The 23,520-nt window shown below is 45.1% G+C and overlaps 1 protein-coding gene and 1 long non-coding RNA gene across 3 annotated transcripts in view; one reads left to right on the forward strand and one right to left on the reverse strand.

Moving 5' to 3' along the window:
• The window catches only part of APLF (aprataxin and PNKP like factor), a 401,298-nt gene that overhangs the window by 209,761 nt on the left and 168,017 nt on the right, over window positions 1–23,520 (reverse strand). The gene's annotated exons all lie outside the window — the stretch shown is intronic.
• Window positions 15,840–22,707, forward strand: LOC143987304 (uncharacterized). The gene is made up of 2 exons (XR_013276624.1): window positions 15,840–16,440; window positions 20,296–22,707. It is a non-coding gene; the product is annotated as an uncharacterized LOC143987304 (long non-coding RNA).

Raw genomic sequence — 23,520 nt, forward strand, 5'->3', positions numbered from 1 at the left:
AAGAACTTTTGTGGAACAAGCAGGTTGTGTGTTAGTGATTAGCAGACTGTACGTCAGTCCCTATACCGCTGAAGGACTGCTGCAGTATAGGGCAGCGGTCAGCAGTGGTGCACGTCAACCCTATCTATTGTGGACCGATAGCGGTCCTTACAGAACAGCAGACTGTACCGCACTCAAGCCTATGTACCGTAGCACCCTATACCAAGTTACCAGTCCTTATAAGAACTTTTGTGGAACAAGCAGGTTGTGTGTTAGTGATTAGCAGACTGTACGTCAGTCCCTATACCGCTGAAGGACTGCTGCAGTATAGGTGAGCGGTCAGCAGTGGTGCACGTCAACCCTATCTATTGTGGACCTATAGCGGTCCTTACAGAACAGCAGACTGTACCGCACTCAAGCCTATGTACCGTAGCACCCTATACCAAGTTACCAGTCCTTATAAGAACTTTTGTGGACCAAGCAGGTTGTGTATTAGTGTTTAGCAGACTGTACGTCAGTCCCTATACCGCTGAAGGACTGCTGCAGTATAGGGCAGCGGTCAGCAGTGGTGCACGTCAACCCTATCTATTGTGGACCGATAGCGGTCCTTACAGAACAGCAGACTGTACCGCACTCAAGCCTATGTACCGTAGCACCCTATACCAAGTTACCAGTCCTTATAAGAACTTTTGTGGACCAAGCAGGTTGTGTATTAGTGTTTAGCAGACTGTACGTCAGTCCCTATACCGCTGAAGGACTGCTGCAGTATAGGGCAGCGGTCAGCAGTGGTGCACGTCAACCCTATCTATTGTGGACCGATAGCGGTCCTTACAGAACAGCAGACTGTACCGCACTCAAGCCTATGTACCGTAGCACCCTATACCAAGTTACCAGTCCTTATAAGAACTTTTGTGGACCAAGCAGGTTGTGTATTAGTGTTTAGCAGACTGTACGTCAGTCCCTATACCGCTGAAGGACTGCTGCAGTATAGGGCAGCGGTCAGCAGTGGTGCACGTCAACCCTATCTATTGTGGACCGATAGCGGTCCTTACAGAACAGCAGACTGTACCGCACTCAAGCCTATGTACCGTAGCACCCTATACCAAGTTACCAGTCCTTATAAGAACTTTTGTGGAACAAGCAGGTTGTGTGTTAGTGATTAGCAGACTGTACGTCAGTCCCTATACCGCTGAAGGACTGCTGCAGTATAGGGCAGCGGTCAGCAGTGGTGCACGTCAACCCTATCTATTGTGGACCGATAGCGGTCCTTACAGAACAGCAGACTGTACCGCACTCAAGCCTATGTACCGTAGCACCCTATACCAAGTTACCAGTCCTTATAAGAACTTTTGTGGAACAAGTGAGTTGTGAATGTTTAGCAGACTGCAGCAGAAGGGCAGCAGTCAAGTATAATATCCTTTCTATATTTGGAAGAAAGAATATTATACATGTACAAGCCTATTACTGTACCACTGATACCAGTCCTGAAAAGAACCTTTGTGGAACTAATAATAACAGCAAGTCTTTAAAATTACCCTCACTGCCTGACAACACTGCTTCCTTCCTGTCCCTATACAAATTGGCAAAAAAAGAGAACGATTAGTGGTTACTGGAACAGCTCTTTTGTGGACCTTGATAGTAACAGCTAATGATGATGATGATGATGATGATGATGAAAGACTAATCTGGCTGTCCCTGTAGCATACACCGTCCTTTCCCTTTCTCTAAACTAACAAAAGACACTCAGGCTGCTGCAAGAATCAGCAGCACAGCAAACCTATCAACACCTAACACCTATACCAGTCCTGAAAAGAACTTTTGTGTACCAAATAGCTAGTGGTTTATCTCTCCCTACTCCACACAGGAACCTGTCCCTATCGTAACAGAAGAAAGAATGTAAAATGGCCACCGGATCGGGTGTATTTATAGGTTAGGGGGAATGTACAAGTGTCCATGTGCTGTCATGTCTCAATTGGCTGTCCTGTATCACATGATAAACGTGTCACCAAAGGTTAAAGTTCTTGTATACATTAAACACGTAAGTCCGCCGCGGCGAACGACGGAAAAAGGCGTTCGAACGTGCGGACCGCGAATGTCGGAAATTCGCCGCGAAACGACCGCCGGGCGAACCGTTCGGCCATCACTAGTTTATATATGATCAGCTGTGATTGGACACATGGTAAAGGGCGATCTCTGATCGGGTGTTTCCGAAGGACAAAGCGGTCACAAAGAGCGCTAGATGATTGCCCCGGATGTGTTCCGGAGGTGGGGTTCTGGGAACCGCAATGGATGCCCTCCCAGAATGGAAGCCCACGCTTTAGCCAAATTACGGCGGTGGGAAGAAGGTAATAACCCTTAGTTAACTAAAATCAGGATTGGTTACTATGCATAGCTGCACCAGATTCTGTGTCCACCAGTTTAATAAATCTCCCCCTATATGTAGTAAAGGACATGACAGCCAAAAACATTTTGATTTTGTCTACTCCGCTTTTGCTACAGTTACATCACATTTCTATAAGGAAGAAGTGTCAATTGTATCATGGGAGTTTGATACTTCTCTTCGTTTAAACATTATTAGCTATTATTTTTATATTATTTATTATTATATATACTATTATTATTATTATTATTATATAACATGGCTCAAAGAGACACTAGCCAGGCCTTAATAGTTACTCGCCACCAGTTGCCCCACCCAACCCCTACCCTGCCCCGCCCCTAAACAGGCCCTTGTAAATGATCTCATAAATTTACACTGTTAAATGTTTTATGTAGAATTAGGTTCCAAAAATAAATATTAACAACAACTTTAACAATATTAGCATAACGCATATCAGTACCTATCAGTGCAGCCTATCAGTTCTGCCTCATCAGTGGTCATTTGTGCTACCTCATCAGAGTCCATCAGTGCAGCCTATCAATGCACAACAGTGCAGCCTACTCTGTGTCATACGGCTGCCCGATCCTTCTGACAGTTTCCTCTGGGCCGCTCTGATGGCCGCACAGCTTTTGCCAGAAGCGATCAGCCAGGAAACTGTCAGCCCAGTCTGCCCCTGAACCACACTTGTCCTCCACTAATTTTCACTCGACAAATGCGAGCAGGCGAGTAAAAATTTAAAGGGCTGTTAAATAATATTGTATATTATATTATTTATTTATATTTTTTAATTAATATTATTAAGGATCAGGAAAAAACACAAGTTGTAGAAGTAGCTGAAAATAGTTTTTTTTACTCACCGTAAAATCCTTTTCTCTGTAATTCACTGACTGACACAGCTCCTCTCTGTAACTAAATGGGTTGTTAGCTCTATCACTAGGAGATACTAGGCAAAGTTGTAATACAAATTGGTAAAAAGAGTAAACTGCGCTATTAAAAAAACCTTCCCTATAAGCAGCAACTCTAATCGTAATACTCAGATAATATAAACTATATAAAAATGGTGAGCTGCGCTAAAAACCAAAAAAGTGTTCTAAATAAATAAATTCATGCAGTTAGAAACATAAGTGATCAATGACATAAAATTAAATTAATTGAATGTGAGTATTGATTAATACATAGTTTGAATCATATAAATATTATAAATGAATCATATAGTTAATGTATGCATAAAGAAAACACAAATAGTAATCATCTGTGTCAAATCACGTGAAAACCCTACCAAGTAAGACCTATCAAGAATCTTCAAATACAGAAGGATGAATAACACAGAATATATATATCCCTCGTATAATCAAACATATAACACCATAATAGAAACAAAATTGAATTTCATTTAGGGTAGAAATAAACAGAAAAAAGAAAAGCAATTAGTCCATTAACCGGTTCCCGACCAGCGCACGCCGATGTACGTCGACAGAATGGCACGGGCAGGCATATTGGCGTACAGGTACGTCCAATATTCAATGCCGCCCTGCCATCGGGAGTGTGCTGCCGGCGGTGCACTCCGGCGCTGGTCGGGACCCCCGTGAGTCCGGTCGCGGGACCCGCGGACTCGATCGCCGCGGGCATACCCGAGATCGTCTCATGGGACGGCTGAATGGAGGAAATGCCGTGTAAACAGCATTTCTCCATTCTGCCTAGCAACTAGTGACGCTGATCTCTGCTCCATGTGATTGAAGCAGAGATCAGTGTTCACTAAATGAAAGCCCAACCCCCCCACAGTTAGTAACACACCCCTAGGAACACTTAACCCCTACACTGCCACCCACTGGTTAACCCCTTCACTGCCAGTGTCATTTACACAGGAATCACTGCATTTATATAGCAGTGATTACTGTATAAATGACAATGGTCCCAAAAATGTGTAAAAAATGTCTGATGGGTCCCCCACAATGTCGCAGTCACAATAAAATTCGCTGATCGCCGCCATTACTAGTAAAAAAAAAAAAAAAAAATATTAATAAAAATGCTATAAAACTATCCCTATTTTGTAAATGCTATAACTTTCGCGAAAACCAATCAATAATCGCTTATTGCGATTTTTTTTTACCAAACATATGTAGAAGATTACGTATCGGCCTAAACTGAGGGAAAAAATGTTTTTTTTATATATTTTTGGGGGATATTTATTATAACAAAAAGTAAAAAATAATGCGTTTTTTTCAAAATTGTCGCTCTATTTTTGTTTATAGCGCAAAAAATAAAAACCGCAGGGGTGATCAAATACCACCAAAAGAAAGCTCTATTTGTGGGGAAAAAAGGACGTCAATTTTGTTTGGGAGCCACGTCGCATGACCGCGCAATTGTCAGTTAAAGCGACGCAGTGCCGAATCGCAAAAAGTGGTCTGGTCTTTGACCAGCAAAATGGTCCGGTCTGTAAGTGGTTAAAGTCCCAAAAAGTGATGTTAATCAGCAAATAGTGTTAATTCATTCAAAGTGGGAATGGAGAACTGACACCCACGTCACTTCATGTGAACAGCGATCCAAGAGAAGCACCTCCACCAGTAAGGAGAAAAGGGGCCGCTTACCAGAACTTGAGATCTCAGTGTTACGTGAGATCAAAGAGGGCATATAAGTAAAGGATCTGGCTGAACCATCACAGGAACCACACCGGACAGATGGGTTGGACTCCTTTGCTTTATGACCTGTAGGTCCTTTACTGGGGACCAAATCCATTGCAGTGTTCTCTGGTATCCTCCTGTGTCTCCTCTATAATGGTTATCCTCCAATTTGTGACTCCAGGCTCCAGGAATAAACAGTATGCCACCTTTTGTTATTTAAAAAAAATCCATGTGTGTTTGGGCAGAGAGAAACACACAGGGATTTTTTTTAAATGGGGTGTACTCACTTTTGTGAGATACTGTATGTATTTGATCTGTGTGTCCAGGTGTTTGCTTGGAGTTCAGTTTCAAGAAGGATGTGCATTATGTCTTTTCCAGGTAAGGAGGATAGTATGGTTGTAAAAATTGTTTCCTGGCGTTCTTCCTGGATTTCTCTTAAAAAAATACTAAATCCAAAAAAGCCATCAAGATGTGACATATGAGCTCTGAACTAAGCTAATATATTCTCAGGGGAAATCCTGGAATCCACATTGTTTCAGTGTACAGACATACTAAATAATAAATTAAAACAGATTTTAAGGGGTGAAACCTGGCTATTTTGGGATGTTCCGTCTTCTGTCCCAACGTGACAATGTAAACATGATCAATCTTGTCACAGGTTCCCAAAGTTTCTTGACTATTAATATAATGGTTATCCTCCAATTTGTAACTCCAGGCTCCAGGAATAAACAGTATGCCACCTTTTGTTATTTAAAAAAAATCCCTGTGTGTTTGGGCAGAGAGAAACACACAGGGATTTTTTTTTAAATAACAAAAGGTGGCATACTGTTTATTCCTGGAGCCTGGAGTCACAAATTGGAGGATAACCATTATAGAAGAGACACAGGAGGACACCAGAGAACACTGCATTGGATTTGGTCCCCAGTAAACGACCTACAGGTCATAAAGCAAAGGAGTCCAACCCATCTGTCCGGTGTGGTTGCTGTGATGGTTCAGCCAGATCCTTTACTTATATGCCCTCTTTGATCTCACGTAACACTGAGATCTCAAGTTCTGGTAAGCGGCCCCTTTTCTCCTTACTGGTGGAGGTGCTTCTCGTGGATCGCTGTTCACACGAAGTGACGTGGGTGTCAGTTTTCCATTCCCACTTTGAATGAATTAACACTATTTGCTGATTAACATCACTTTTTGGGACTTTAATGGACTAATTCCTTTTCTTTTTTCTGTTTATTTCTACCCTAAATGAAATTCAATTTTGTTTCTATTATGGTGTTATAGGTTTGATTATACGAGGGATATATATATTCTGTGTTATTCATCCTTCTGTATTTGAAGATTCTTGATAGGTCTTACTTGGTAGGGTTTTCATGTGATTTGACACAGGTGATTACTATTTGTGTTTTCTTTATGCATACATTAACTATATGATTCATTTATAATATTTATATGATTCAAACTATGTATTAATCAATACTCCCATTCACTTAATTTAATTTTTTGTCATTGATCACTTATGTTACTAACTGCATGAATTTATTTATTTAGAACACTTTTTTGTTTTTTAGCGCAGCTCACCATTTTTATAAAGTTGTAATACAACACTTCAGAACTCTAAGTTCCGCCAAGGGGGGCCGTCCCTCAGCTACAATCCCCCACACTCTGCACCAGCAGCCTCGGTATGTCAACAAGCAGTATAATGTAAAGAGAAAAAGGAGGGGCGGGTGCTGTGTCGGATTTTACGGTGAGTACAAAAAAATCCTATTTTCTCTTATATTAACCAACCGACACAGCTCCTTTCTGTAACAAAATGGGACGTCCCCAAGCAGTGCCAAACGAGGGGTGGGAAAAAAAACAACATAAAACTTCATCCACCATGGCAAGTGGGAACTAGTGAAACTATACCCACACAAAAAAACAGCAGTGCGTAAAAAAAACACCACGCACAATGGGGTACCCTCAACAGGAGTGATCCCCAAGACCGCAGCGAATGCGGAAGTAATGCAAACAGAGCATTAACGTAACAGTAGTGCGTTTTTATCGTAAAAACCAGGAAAAAACATGGATTGTATAGTCAATTGCAACTACACGGCTGCCTGCAAAACTTTGTGGCCAAAAGAGGCATCAGCCGATGCACTGACGTCTACCTTGTAGAACTTGGTAAACGTATGGACAGACGACCAGGTCGCTGCTTTACACACCTCAACGACAAACGCTTGGTGTCAGAAAGCCCAAGACGTTCCTATTGCCCTTGTGGAGTGGGCCGTGACTGGAAAGGGGGGCACCTACCCCTTCAAGGCGTAGGCTTGTACTACAATCTGTATGATCCACTTAGAAATGGTGCCCGACGAGAACGCCATTCCTTTCTTTGGACCAGCCACCGAAACAAACAGTGAGTGTGACTTCCGAACAGGGGCATTGGCAGACAAATACACCTTCAGAGCCCTAACCACATCTAGAGTGTGAAGGGCCACCTCCTTAGGGTGCTTCGGCTTAGGACACAGAGAGGTAATACAATGTCCTCATTGATATGAAAAGCCGGTACCACTTTCGGTAGAAAGGACGGTTGCGGACACAACACCACCTTATCCCTGTGGATAACCAGATAGGGCGACTTGCAGGACAAGGCCACCAGTTCCGAAACCCTCCTGGCCAATGTGATGGCCACTAGGAAGACCACGTTCTGGGAAAGAGTCAACAAGGGAATCTTCCTGATATTTTCAAACGGTGGTCTTTGAAGCGCCGACAACACCCGGTTCAAATCCCAGGGGGGTAACAGTGGACTCACCGGAGGGACTACGTGTCGTACCCCCTGGACAAAGGTACTCACTAAGGAGTGCGAAGCCAGGGGTTATTGAAAAAAGACAGTTGACAGGCTGAAATTTGTCCTTTGATGATGCTCAATGCCAATCTCTGGTCAACTCCTTGCTGGAGAAACAGCATGATCCTGGATATGGCAAAGGAGTGCGGATGCCATCCTTTCTCCTCACACATGGAGATGTAGGCCTTCCAGGTATGATGGTATATCTTCCGAGAAGAAGATTTCCGTGCCCTCAACATAGTTGGAATCACCAAATCCGACAGACCCCGGTTCCTCAACACCTGGCTCTCAATAGCCATGCCGTTAAAGCCAGCGATGGTAAGGCAGGATGGAGAATTGGACCTTGAGATAGGAGGTCCTCTCGCAACGGCAGTCACCAGGGAGCGTCTGCTACCAGACGCACCAGGTCTGCGTACCAAGGAAGCTGAGGCAAATCTGGGGCAACCAGTATTACCGGGATCCCCTGGGCTTCCACTCTGCGAAGCAGACGTGGCAACAGTTTCAGTGAAGGAAAGGCATAGATCAGCTGGTACTGATCCCACGGAGCCACCAGCGCGTCTGATGCGTCTGCCCACGGATCTCTTGTCCTGGACACGAATCTTGGCACCTTCCGATTGAGACGGGAGGCCAGTAGATCCACATCTGGTGTGCCCCACTTCAGGCACAGCAGCCTGAAAATCTCCGGATGCAATGCCCATTCCCCTGGGTCCAGCATCTGTCGACTCAGATAGTCCACCTGCCAGTTCTCCACTACCGGTATGTAAATGGCCGACAGGGCCGGTATGTGTCGCTCTGCCCATCGAAGTATGTGAGCAACCTCCCATGCAGCGGCTGAGCTTCTTGTTCCCCCTTGGTGATTTACGTACGCCACAGCCGTGGCGTTGTCTGACTGTATCCTGATCGAACGCCCTTGAAGTCTCATCGACCATGTGTGGAGACACAGCCTGATCGCTCTCAACTCGAGCAGATTGATCGGCAACTCGGATTCTTCCATCGACCAGAGGCCCTGAGCCGACTGAACCCCCATCACTCCACCCCAGCCAGATAGACTGGCGTCCGTTGTGATCACCGTCCATTTCAGAGGAAGGAACGATTTGACAGACTGAATCACCGGGGACCTCAACCACCAGATCAGTGAGTCCCTGACTGCCTGGCTCACCTGGATCTGTCAATCCAGGGACAACTGAGATTTGTCCCATTTTGACAAGATCTCCTTCTGCAGAACTCTGGTGTGGAACTGGGCATAAGGTACTGACTCGAAGGAGGCTACCATGAGTCCCAGTACTCGCATGCAAAACCTGAGTGACGACCACTTGCGGGTCATCAGTAGTTTGACCGCAGATCTTCGAGTCTCCAATTTGTCTGAAGGAAGAAAAACTCTTGCTTCCCTGGAGTCCAACAGCAAACCTAGGTACTCCAGATGCTGGGTCAGCGCAAGCACTGACTTCTTTAGGTTCAACAGCCACCCAAATTCTTGCAGGGTGTGCATGGTGATCGCCACATCCTCCTCTAATTCTGAGGTGGAAGATGGCCTCAGGAGGAGATCATCTAGGTATTCCATGACCGCTATCCCACGTTGTCGCAGCAACCTCAAAACGGGAGCCAGTACCTTGGTAAAGACTCGGGGGGCCAATGCCAGACCAAAGGGAAGAGCCACAAATTGGTAATGGGCTTCCCCCTTTTGATTTTGAAGGCATATGGGTATGTGCAGGTATGCATCCTGGATGTCTAAGGACGCCAGGGAGTCCCAATGATGGAGCGCAGCGACTACTGAGCGAACTGATGCCATTCTGAACCTCTGCACTTTTACAAAGTGATTGAGGCCTTTTAAGTCCAAGATTGGACGTACCCCTTCCCTCTTGGGAACCACAAACAGATTTGAGTAGAACCCCTGGAAGCGTTCCGAGTCCGGAACCGGTACAATCACCCCGCGATTCAGCAAATCCCTTACCGTCCCCAACAGGGCCTCCCGGCGAACCAGGGATACGGGTATGCTGGATGGGAAGAATCTGTTTGGTGGCCAAGAGAGAAACTCTATCTTGTAGCCTGTGGAAATCAGATCGCAGACCCACTGGTCGGATAACCGAAAGGACCACCGGGCTACAAACTCCCGAAGGCGACTCCCCACCTGAGACATGGGTGGGGGCAAACCTTCATGTGGTAGCACTTTTGTTCGCATGCTTATTAGGCTTGCGGTTCCAGGGACGTTTTTGACCGTCGATGAGTGTCCTGTCGGACTGGGGACATTTTGTCGAAGCTCCTGTCGGATGAAAAAGCCGTTTGTGAGAGGAAAAAGAGGGCCCTTGCCTACGGCGTGGCTCCTTAGCTTTCCTGGCCTGTGGGAGCAGTGTGCTCTTACCATCTGTGACGTTTTTAATAATGTCATCTAGCGAAGCTCCAAAGAGCCGGTCGCCAAGGAAAGGAAGATCCATCGGGGCTTTTTAGGATGCCTGGTCAGCCGACCAGCATTTTAGCCAAATTAGGCGCCTCAGCACCACATCTGACACTGAAGCCCTGGATAACAGGGGGAGAGTATCCAGGGCCGCGTCACAGATGTACTTAAGGCCTTGCACAAGTTGGTCTGCTAGTTCCACTCAGACAGGAGAAGCCTGTTGCTCTTCCAATTCACGGTGCAAATGTTTTGCTCACTCAGTCAGTGTCTGCGGCACAAGTGCGGATGCCAGTACAGGTCGCACGGCTGACCCCCTAACCGTAAACAAGGAATGAGCCACCGCCTCGGCCTTCCTGTCCGCGGGATCCTTGAATGCAGGAGTCCCCTCAACTGGGATCGTGGTTACTTTATTTAACCTGGATACTGGCGGGTCCACGAACGGAGGAGCCGACCATTTCTTGAGAAGGCTATCCTCAAAGGGGTAACACACTGCCACGTATTTGGGGACGGAAAGGTCAGTTGTGGGCGACCCCATTCCTTGTAAATGAACTTGTCAAAATAAGCCAGATACGGAAATACCTTAGGCAAACGTGCTGGCTTGCAGGACCCAAAAGGGACCAGTACATCAGCAGAGGGATCCGCTGGCTCCTGAATCTTCAGGGTATCACGCACAGCTGTGATAAGTGCTCCAACAAGCGCTTTGTTGCGCATGGACCGGGACGGGGACTCATTCTCACTGTCTGAACGGTCCTGGTCAGCGTCATCTGACAAGACAGAGCAGGGGTCACTGGCCTCAGTCTGCATCAGAGCTCTCCCAGAGGAGGGGGGGCAGGGGCCACTTTTTAGCACCTTTCTTCCCATGCACCGCCCCCATCTTGGCAACGAACGAATTGAGGACCGCCCTCAGGGTGTCCATGGGGACTACGCCATCCGCAGGTGACCCCGTTGCAATTGCCTGGATTTCGGGGAAGAAACACTTTCTGAAGCCATGCTGACACTACCCTGTCTGCCACCCAAAGGGGACTTAGGACAGTGACAGTCCCACCCTCTTTGCTGCCGCTGACTGAGGGGTTCTAACCCACTGGACTAACCGCCCTGAGGAGTTCCGTGCTGTTTACAGCAGTGCCTGTAGACCCCTAGCGCTCACAGATGTAGAGGAACCAAAACTGTGTCGATGGCAGTCCGTCAGAACGATCGCTGAGCGATCTGAAAAACGTGCTCAGCCTACATAGAAGGCTGGCCAGCGCTCAGTAATGACAAACAGGAAGCTAAAGGCTGCTAAAGCACAAGTGTCCTGAATAGGGAATCACCAGGAAAATGACCGCTTGAAGCCCAGAAGCATGCTGTCCTTTGCCCACACTGAAAATGGACGCCAGCCAGCGCCATGAGAGACAGAAACAAACATGTGACAGAGACACAGCGCAGCACCGACACACAGGCAAACCTCACAGGCACCTCCTGGGAGTTTAAGCACTCAGGATCCAGGCACCCCAATCAGCCAGAACCCAGGTGAGAGCCCAGGGGCACACACACCGCTCAGTACCCATGCACAACCCCCCCCCCCCCCGTGAGAGGGGGAAGGAGGGGAGATAGGGACAAGGGAGAGAAGAGAGGGGGTGAGGGGGCCCCCGAATTGACCTCCCAGGGAATGCCCAGCTGCTCAACCCTGCCGAGACAGGGAGAGCTGTACTTACCAGTCCTGAAGAGCTGGGAGACATTCCATTATAGCCAACTCCTGATCAGTACAGGGAAGGTTACTGGCCCAGCATACTGTGACGCAGACATCAGTAGCCCGGTCATATGTATGCCGCGGAGAATAAAAGCTCACAACCACCTCTGGAGCTGAGGTATGTCGTGGTCTGCCGAGCCTTAGCTGCGACCTGCACACACTGGATGGCCGGACTGGGGAGACTACAAGGATAAGTGAATCAGCCTGTCACCCAGCTGGCTGTTGATAGAAGATCATAGGATCATTCATCTTGCGCAAAAAGCCAAGCTTCTGCATCAAAAAACACGGACCTATGGGCCCGCAGGGTTCCTAGGTCTATCTCTTTCACTAGGCAAAATAAAACTGAGGCTGCTGGTGCAGAGTGCGGGGGATTGTAGCTGAGGGACCACCCCCCTGGGCGGAACTAAGAGTTCTGAAGTGTTGTATTACAACTTTGCCTAGCATCTCCTAGTGATAGATCTAACAACCCATTTTGTTACAGAGAGGAGCTGTGTCGGTCAGTGAATATAAGAGAAAGAGTATTGTTTAGATGACAATTATATCAGGAGATGGAATTTTTCACTTAATGCTTATGCATGACAATGCGTGAACCAAATGTATATTAAAAACAAAAGATGCCACATACCGGTAACCTTGCACTAAAAGTTTTAAGTGATTACATTTCAGATGCCCTATGCTCCTAGCTTTGATGAGGAGTACATTAAAGATAAGAAGCGGTCAGGGTTAGAAAAGAAACTCTAAATGTATATACATACTCTGAAGGATATTGTACAGTATTACTGTATGGCATGCTGTACATTAAATGAAAAATATAATTGCTGGTAACTTTACTATATAGCCATTTTATGTCATGGCAGACACATCCAGGCACCTGCCCATAGTTTTAGACTTCCCATAGCATTTCCTAAGAGAGTAGTAATGTGGCGCACAGCTCGCCACAGCAAACAGTGCACATGGCTGAATTTTGAGTGTTCTGCCATGGAATACAGGGTTCAGATATGTCCTGGGAAAAGGGCTAGTGCTAGCAGGGGGGTGCGGAGAGTTAGATATGTGCTGGGGGGCAGTGGCGGCTGGAGTTCAATATTTTTTTGGGGGGGGGGGCTGCACATAAACTGAAAAATTTGGAAAAAAAAACATTAATTGCACCCTCACTGTGCCCCATAAAATGCAGCCACTGTGCCCCATCAAATGCAGCCATTGTGCCCATCAAATTCAGCCATTGTGCCCATCATATGCAGCCATTGTGCCCATCATATGCAGCGTCTGTGCCCATCATATGCAGCCTCTGTGCCCATCACATGCAGCCTCTGTGCCAATCATATAGCCTTCTGTGCCCATCATATGCAGCATCTTTGCCCATTATACAGCCACTGTGCCCAACATATGCAGCCTCTGTGCCAATCATACAGCCTCTGTGCCCATCATATGCAGCCTCTGTTCCCATATGTGCTGGGGGCGCTTGGGGGGTCAGATATGTGCTGGGGGGTGGCCCTTTGTGAGAGAAAAGGACCAGTGCAAGGGAGAGGGGTAGGATATGTGATGGAGGGGTGCTTTGGGAAGGAGAGTGCAAAGAGGCTGTCAGATTTCAAATCCAATCCACACTTCTGGCATTGTCTTCCCCCTGCCAAAGCTCCTCCAGTACATATCCTCCTAACCCCTCGATCACTCCAAAGGAGAGGTTTTGGGAACTCACAGAGAAAATTATTTTTTCACGAACATCAATATCATGACAAATTGATTACAAGGCCACTGAGTAGTTGACTTTATAACAGTGCAAGGACCTGCCACTGTGAAAATTTAGGAGAAAATTATGGATTTGCATTACGCCTTGATGCCTGGAGCTTGAAGATTCCCAAGTTTCTTGAGTGGGATGGAATCTTCATTCCTGTGTCTAGAGTTTACTGGATGCCTGCAGCCCGTGTGAGTACACAGCTGTGCAGGGTCTTTACCGACTTGTAGACCAAGCCTTTTCTGGCACTTTTTGTTTACAAGTTTAAATCAGTATTTTTTGATAGAAAATTACTTATAACCCCAAAACAATACCGGGGGTTATGACTGATATCGTCAGCCATAATCCTGGTAAACAACTTGCAAACCACAATGTATATAGTATATATGTATTGTGGTTGGCAAGTGGTTATAAACAGAAGCCTGAGGATAGCTCAGGGCCCCCAGTTTGAAGACAGCTTTCATATTGGAGACAGGAGGTCTCATCAAGGTCAGATGTGCCCCAACCAGATGTCAAGACACAGAAGGTTTCAACCATAAAGGCTGAGTGAACTGAGAGAACCAGGAGAGCTTGGCAACACCATCAGAAGGACTGGTAAGAATAGCAGCAGTGCTGCTGAGAAGAGAGCCAGATAGCTTGGCATTTTCAGTTAACTGTTGATGTGGAAGGACCCATGCGGGGGCAAATTATGTCTATGTGGACTTTTTTTACTTCTTTCTTTCCAAACAAATGTGGGCTGCCACTTCCTAAAATACAGTGTGGACTGGCATAACTCATTGGAAAAGCACCTAATAAATGAGCATAATCATCCCAACACCACAACATGTATGGAGTATTTTTTGAGAAGGAGGTTAAATACAAAAAGTAGCCAAGGACTTATTTCATATAGATATTGCTATAGATCTCCTACTGTTTATGTAACTGTGAGAACTGTAAAATGCCATTTTCTCACATTAACACTGCATTTGTAAAAGAAGGTACAGTTGTGCTCATAAGTTTACATACCCTGGCAGAATTTTTGATTTCTTGGGCATTTTTTTAGAGAATATGAATGATAACACAAAAACTTTTCTTTCACTCATGGTTAGTGTTTGGATTAAAGTGATTGTAAAATTAATGTTTTAAAATTTTTATTTTTTAAAACAAACATGTCATTCTGTGCAGCTGGTTTTGCACAGGGTGGCCCCGAACATCCTCTTCTGGGGTCCCCCAGTGGCTCTTCCCCGCATCAGATAACCCCCTAGGAAAATTGCTCTCCCGAGGGGGTTACCTTGCGGGCCCACTCTTGAGTCCAGCATTTGCGTCCACAGACACGAATGCCAGACTCGGCCCCGCCCCCTGGGTCATTGGATTTGATTGACAGCAGCCGGAGCCAATGGCTGCACTGCTATTAATCTATCCAAGCAAGAGCCGGGACCCCATGGAGAGAGGGACAGCACGTCCCCGCCGAGGAGATGAAAGGGCTCAGGTAACATAGTATGAATTAAGGTGAAAAAACATGAGGGTTTACAACACCTTTACGCCATTTATTATCAATCTACTGTGTTTACTCTTTTTAAATCATAATCACAATAGAAACTACCCAAATGACCCTGATCAAAAGTTTACATATCCCAGATCTTAACACTGTGTATTGCCCCTTTAACATCAAAAACAGCTTGAAGTCGTTTGTGGTATTTGTGGATGAGGCTCTTTATCTTCTCAGATGGTAAAGCTGCCCATTCCTCTTGGCAAAAGCCTCCAGTTCCTGTAAATTCTTGGGCTGTCTTGCATGAACTGCACGTTTGAGATCTCCCCAGAGTGGCTCAATGATATTGAGGTTAGGAGACTGAGATGGCCACTTCCAAACCTTCACTTTATTCTGCTGTAGCCATTAACAGTTCAACTTGGCCTTGTATTTTGGATCATTGTCATGTTGGAATGTCCAAGTACGTCCCATACGCAGCTTCCTGGCTGATGAATGCAAATGTTCCTCCAGTATTTTTTGATAAGATACTGCATTCTTCTTGCCACCAATTTTGACCAAATTTCCTGTGATTTTGTAGCTCACACATCTCCAAAACATCAGTGATCCACCTCTGTATTTCACAGTAGGAATGGCGTACATTTCATCATAGGCCTTGTTGACTCCTCTCCAAATGTAGTGTTTATGGTTGTGGCCAAAAAGCTCAATTTTGGTCTGATCACTCCTATAAGGTAAATGAGGGAACCATCTTGTTAGAAGACATCCATTTTGGGTATTGGAAAATTACTGTTAGCATGACATAGAAATCTATTGCTTAAGGTCATATGTGTTTTTTACTTGTACAATGTATTTTATCACAAGGTTAGTTATCTGTTCAGAACAGTTGGATGTGGTTAAGCTACTTCCTTTTAAGAGCAGAAGTAACTTTATGGCGTTAGACCACAGGCCTATCTTGGATTACATCTAAGAAACATTCTAAACTGTGAATATATATATTTAGCTTTTTGTTTCTAGGCAGAAATTGTTTGTACAAAAAACCATGATGACGTAGTAAAATATACTATCTTGCATATTTTATGTGGCAGTCCCTGATTGGTTAAACCACAGGGCTGTCCTTCTGTTCAAACTAAATAAAATTGTTGTGTGTGCTTCAATAGGCACATTCATTATTCACGTACAATAGCGTGTATGTGTAATGTTTTGTCCACCGGTGAAAGGGACCTCCGCTCTTCAATCCTAGCCTAGGCTACCAGGGGTTACTTACAGAAGCCGAGCAACCTAACAGTTTTGGTACCAGCAAAGTGGGGTTCGTCTCGTCTTGCGACAGGTAAGTCACTTTACTCTTTTTTACCTGATTGGTGAATGGTGTAAACACTTACTCTGTCCGGGCGGCCGCTACGAACTTAGTTTAAAATTAAAAGAAGTAACTGTGCCTTCGCGAGGAACTAGGCTGGTCCCTCGGGAGGTTAAAAGGGCTCGCAAGGAATTTATAGGTTTAGGGGAGTCCGACTAGGTTGGTCTGACTTAAAACTATTGGTGATAGTATTTTTAACACGGGAAGTAGTAGATTACGCCCGTGACAAAGGGATTGGTGGAGTGGACGCCCATTTGAAAAATTTTTAAAAAAAAAAAAAAAAAAAGTGCACTATAAATTGATAAATGTATTGCAATACGGTTATGTCATGTCTTAAAGTATATTAAGAATATGTCTGTTTCTCTCTAGGTACACGTGTAAGTATATAGAGTATAAGTTTTAATATAGAGTATAAGGAAAATAATTGTTGTTGTTTAAATAAGTGCAGAATATGAGGAGCCCTCTTGTAGTGACATAGTATCCGCCTGCCCCCATTGCACGTTAGGTCTACTCTTCCTAAGAATAGATGACAAGTGGATTTTACTGACCACCAGACCAGGGGGGTTCTCTTGCAGACTTGGTGTAAGAGGGGTATATCCCGCCACCAGGAAAGATTTACCCTTCATCGTATATTAAGGGTAAATCTTCATAGTTTTATATAAGTCCATCTGCCCCAAAAAAAGATCAGGGATCCTACTCCCAGACCAGAGACCGGATTGTTGGACAAACCGGGTGTTATCACCTGTGTCCTGCCACTAGACACACACTGCCCAGACTACTAGATGGGGAATTCTGCAGCAACCCAAGCCATGGCCACCCCATCACCCTATGAATTTGTCAGTAATATGATCCCTGGCCCCCAGGTAGAACCATTTTGGACACAAGTCCGAGAAAGGTGTCACCAATTGGGAATCCATGACCCAGGACCCCAAGGTCCTTGTTCAGAGGAAGACTGGCAAGAAGTCAGTAAAATTTGTCAGGTACATAAGCATTCTTATCCTCCCTGCAAAGGGGCTGACCCACAATACATGAAGGATTGTTTCTGTGCATGGAACAAATGCCTTGGAAAATATAGGCAATTGTGGACAGCAAGGACATTGGAAATCCCAGTGCCCTTATAGGACTGGACAGATTAGAGCAAGAGGCAGAGGCAGGGGATTTAACCCCCAGACCCGCCCACAGTATCCCCGTTATCTGCCATACCAGAACCCTCGTCAACCACTACCCCAATATCCTACACAGCCACAAATAATGCACCGAGGGAAACTCTGTTGGTATTAATGGGACACCTGTCACCCATCCCATCACTCCACCACTGACTGTAGCCACTCCAGAAGGACAGAAATTATGTACCCAAACTTTTGCCGTCTTGTCCTCATGCCCTGTGCCCCTTATGGGACGGGACCTCTTGGCACAACTGTGTATTACCATTAAGTTTAATAAAGAAGGTTCCTATACCGCTAGTTCACCATTATGTGACTTACATGGCCCTAAGCGACATGCACACAGAGGGTTCCCAAAAAGACATGCACACAGGAGTTTCTTTCTAATGATACCTTCCTCCCTTGACCATCACTCAATTTGGGCAGAAAACAAAGGTAGTGTGGGCTTTATTAATTGCACACCATATGCACCCCAAATGCGGTCAGATGCAGGGATACAATATCAAAAACAGTATCCCCTACCCCCAGAGAAAGTCAAAGGCATCTCCCCTCAAATTAATGATTACATATCAAAAGGTATCCTGAGACCAATCATCAGTCCCTGGAACACGCCCATTTACCCTGTAAAGAAGGCCAGTGGCGAGTGGAGACTCGTCCAAGACCTCAGAGCAGTAAACAAACAAGTGATTCCCCTCCCACCCCTAGTCTCAGACATCACTTTTATTTTCTCATGCATACCGGCAGACTCTCTATGCTACACAGTAATTGATTTAGCGAATGCTTTCTTTAGCATTCCCATTGCAGAGGAAGCCCAACCTATGTTTGCTTTCTCCTGGGCCGGGGGCCAACTAACCTGGCAAGGGTATGTAGACAGTCCAGCCGCCTTCTCTATGGTACTCAACGAGACTGTCAAGTCTTGGACATCTGAGCGAGGGTCGGTACTGATACAGTATGTGGACGACTTGCTCCTGTGCAGTCGAACTGCTGAAGAATGTGCGGTCGATTCAACATCACTGTTACAACACCTAGCTCACGCCGGGCATCTAGCCTCAAGGAAGAAAATACAATGGTGCCAGCCACAGGTAGAATACCTAGGGTGCATTCTAAAGGAAGGGACAAGGCTGGTGTCACCTAAACGTGCCGCAGCCCTTCGAGCTCTCAGTCCCCCAAAAGACAAGGCCGCCCTACTCTCATTTTTGGGTGCAATGGTATATTGCCGCCAATGGATCCCTGACTGTTCTCATTGTGATAGTATCCTAAGAGAGGCTACTGGCTCGACAGCCCCTAAATTAATAGATTGGACTGAAGACAGACTACAAGCTTTTCAAGCTCTATTAAACAGTCTGTCAAATGCTCCCGCCCTAGGGTTGGTAGACTATGGTAAAGCTTTTCAACTATACTGTGTAGTCTCGGGGACCTCTTTTGCCGCCGTGCTAACACAACAGCATGGAACAGGCTACCGCCCTGTCTCCTACCTATCTAAAAAAACTCCCCATCCAAGTACAGGGAATGCCATTCTGTCTCCAAAATCTTGCTGCCTGTGCAATGGCTGTACAAGATGCAAACAAATTAGTGCTAGGTCACCCATTGACTCTCTATACCACTCATTCAGTCACGCATCTTATTCAGAACATGAATACCCAACATATGACCTCGCAAAGACTTAGTGGTTATGAGATAACACTGATGAACACTGATAACCTCACACTCAAATATGTGCCTGCCAGCAACCCCGCTGTGCGCCTTTTGCATTCCATGTTGCGTTTACCACATGACCCAGACATACATGACTGTTCGGAAAAGGTTGCTGCTATTACCAGTCCCAGACCGGATCTCACTGACACCCCTATCTCAGGTGCAGAGGATGTTTTCGTTGACGGTAGCTGCTCACGTCCCTCTGACTCCACCTTTTTAACCGGTTATGCAGTTGTTCAACTACCAGACATCGTACTGGAGGCAAAATCATTACCTCCTTCTTCAGCCCAGGTAGCAGAGTTAGAAGCCCTCACTAGGGCCTGCATTCTATTCACCGGTAAAGAGGTGAACGTCTACACAGACAGTAGATATGCTTTTGGAGTGGTGCATGATTTTGGTGTGATATGGGCCAATAGAGGTTTTAAAACAGCAGACAACAAAATAATTGGCAACTCCACACAGATTAGTGCTCTCCTCCAAGCCATTCTTCTTCCAAAAAAGGTAGCCATAATTAAAGTAAAGGCACACTCCTCTGACAGCAGTCGTGTTTCAAAAGGGAATGCTCTTGCTGACAGAGAAGCTAAAAGAGCTGCTGCCTTTTCCCCTAACCCACCTGCCCCCACAACAATGTTTTTCAAGGAACACTTCGCAGCACCTAACTTTAAAACTGTTATAGCACAGATGCAATCAATGGCCACAGAAGATGATGTCCATTTTTGGACAAAGGAAGGATTGACCAAAGACCCTGAAGGTCTTTGGTCAAAAGAGGGGAAGATCCACATGCAAGAACAAAATTATCACCCTTTGAGGTCCTCATGGGAATCCCCGCAAACATAGAATTACCCCCATTAGACCAAGACACTGATATTGACATTTATTCCCAACAGGAAATGTACGTGAAAAATCTGGTAAGTATGCTCCACGAAATAAACGAACAAGTTTCTGTCACCTTTTTTCCCTCTTCCCACAGAACCAACGCATCCCTTCATCCCTGGGGATAAAGTGCTGATCAAACAATTAGCACAAAGAAAGAGTATCGGACCGGCTTTCTCAGGACCATGGAAGGTGGAAAAGGTATCCAGGACCGCAGTGTTAACAGACCTAGGAAACACCTGGATCCACGCCAGCCGTCTTAAAAAGTGTCCCCAGCTTCCCTCGACTCCAGAGCCCCTGGCAGTGACAGAGAGCAGCAACTCCCAAGAACAAGATCTACAAGAAGTTCAGAGAGGCATAGAACAAATTTCCCAGGAAGATCCCACACCCCCTCAAAAGGACAAAACAGAGCCAACAACTGCCGGGATGAGAAACGAAGAAGAAGAACAGAACTCTTAGATAACAAATAATCAGAACTTTAAAAAACAAAGATGCTTTCTCCATCAGTGTCAGGGAAGGCTGTATGCCTTTGGGGTAGTCTGGTACTATTTGTATTCCTGCCCACATGGTTTATAGCCAACTGTATATATCATCCAGAAGACTTAGGTTTATTAAAAGGGATATGTGGACCACCTAAGATGAATAATACCCCCGGCCAAAGACATAGTAGAAGTATTGTACCCGTTAATGAGTCACCTAAGGGACTGACTAACAAGATGTTACTACTAAAATTCAAATATAGCTATGCTCAAAAATCTGGTTTTGAGAAATGCTGGATTTGCAGCAAGCTACATCCCAGTACAGCTAGAATCCCTCTCATGGCAGTCCCCTTGAATTTTACCCCCCTCCTTAATGGAACACCCCCTATCGTCCTAACGAATGTTACTAGGACCCGTCCAAATAAAACCCTCACTTTCCAAATTATAGGTAGAAGCCACTTCCCAGACTGGTGTTTCCGACTGGGAAACACCACAGATGGAGCCGAGGTTTGCAAACAAGCAAAACTTAACATTTCAATGACATCATTTAACAGTCCTTCTTTCTTCCATACTTCAGATCCCACCCTAAATGCCACCTTTTTAGACTTTCTTAGCTCCAGTACCAAGACTACAATACACCAATTAATGTCAATACTGGTGCTCTCTGGCCTTTCTGATACTCTTAGGAACGTGTTCCATAAACGACCCCTAGCTCTAGGAAATACCATATATATATGCTGCGGCAAACTCTGTCACCCCTGGATCCCAACCAAACCCCAGGGGTGGTGTTACCTTGCAGCCCTGGTTCCTATCATGGGGGTATTAGGGGATAACAAGGGAAGTCACCTCCTTGAAGCCAGCATGCATCCTAGATATCCCCTTAGACACCGTAATAAACGAGAATTGTTTTTAGGAAAAGATATGGCCTGGGCATGGTTCCCTTCCTGGACAGGGTGGGGAATTGACCTAATGAAAAGATTAAATAATTACACTGGCATAATTGATGAGATTCTGGAGGAAAATTCTGATGACATAACCAAACTAAATCTAGAAACTAGGGCAATTAGGAAGCAACTAGAACTACATGAGTTGGCTATAGAAAGTATGAGTGCAGCCCTTACTGGCCTCTGTGAGACTACTGAGGATTATGAGTGCTGTACCTGGATTCATAATACCAGCATCGAAGTCCCAGACTACTATGACGTTATTGCTCAACACAGGGAAGAGGTAAATAAACTACAGAAAGAGGCAAGGAACATAGGAAAAAACTGGGATCCCTTCTCGAGCAGTTTTAGTTTTGGGGGATTAATATCTTGGCTCCGAAATGCTGCCATGACAATTGTCACTGTGATTCTCTTCATTCTATTTTTATATGCCTGTTATAAGATAATCAAATGTTTATGTAAAAAGGGAAACACGGTCGCTCCGAAGGATCTGAAACTCACTTCCATTGTTAAGGATCCAACGGTATGGTATAGAAACCAAGAGCACAAGGGTTCGGAGTATGAAGCCTGTGCTATTAAATTAGAAAAGGAATGATCATTATGTAAATCACAGAATGATCAAAGGAAGGATTATAAGGTAAATGAGGGAACCATCTTGTTAGAAGACATCCATTTTGGGTATTGGAAAATTACTGTTAGCATGACATAGAAATCTATTGCTTAAGGTCATATGTGTTTTTTACTTGTACAATGTATTTTATCACAAGGTTAGTTATCTGTTCAGAACAGTTGGATGTGGTTAAGCTACTTCCTTTTAAGAGCAGAAGTAACTTTATGGCGTTAGACCACAGGCCTATCTTGGATTACATCTAAGAAACATTCTAAACTGTGAATATATATATTTAGCTTTTTGTTTCTAGGCAGAAATTGTTTGTACAAAAAACCATGATGACGTAGTAAAATATACTATCTTGCATATTTTATGTGGCAGTCCCTGATTGGTTAAACCACAGGGCTGTCCTTCTGTTCAAACTAAATAAAATTGTTGTGTGTGCTTCAATAGGCACATTCATTATTCACGTACAATAGCGTGTATGTGTAATGTTTTGTCCACCGGTGAAAGGGACCTCCGCTCTTCAATCCTAGCCTAGGCTACCAGGGGTTACTTACAGAAGCCGAGCAACCTAACAACTCCAAATTATTTTATCCCAGAAGGTTTGAGGCTTGTCTCTGTGCTGTTTGGCGTATTGTAAGCAGGATACTTTGTGGCATTTGCGTAGTAACGGATTTCTTCTGGCGACTTGACCATGCAACCCATCTTTCTTCAAGTGACTCCTTATTGTGCATCTTGAAACAGCCACACCACATGTTTTCAGAGAGTCCTGTATTTCACCTGAAGTTATTTGTGGGTTTTTCTTTGCATCCCGAACAATTTTCCTACCAGTTGTGCCTGGCATTCTAGTTGGTCTGCCTGACCGTGTTTTGGTTTCAACACAACTGCTCATTTTCCACTTCCTGATCAGAGTTTGAACACTGCTGATTTGTATTCTCAATTCCTTGGATATCTTTTTATATCCCTTTCCTGTTTTATACAGTTAAACTACCCTTTTCCCGCAGATCCTTTGACAATACTTTTGCTTCCCCCATGACTCAGAATGCAGAAATGTCAGTGCAGCACTGGATGAAAGATGCAAGGGTCTGTCAGGAGTCCAGAAACTCATTGACCTTTTATACACACACAGTAATTACAAGCAAGCAGATCACAGGTGAGGATGGTTACCTTTTAATAGCCATTCAAACCTTTTTATGTCAACTTGTGTGCATGTTATCGGGCCAAAATCACTAGGATATGTAAACTTTTGATCAGGGTCATTTGGGTAGTTTCTGTCGTAATTATGA

The sequence above is a fragment of the Lithobates pipiens genome, unplaced genomic scaffold, assembly GCF_037356315.1.
Source record: "Lithobates pipiens isolate NorthernLeopardFrog02 unplaced genomic scaffold, aLitPip1_a1.2 Scaffold_18, whole genome shotgun sequence".
Taxonomy (NCBI): Eukaryota; Metazoa; Chordata; class Amphibia; order Anura; family Ranidae; genus Lithobates; species Lithobates pipiens.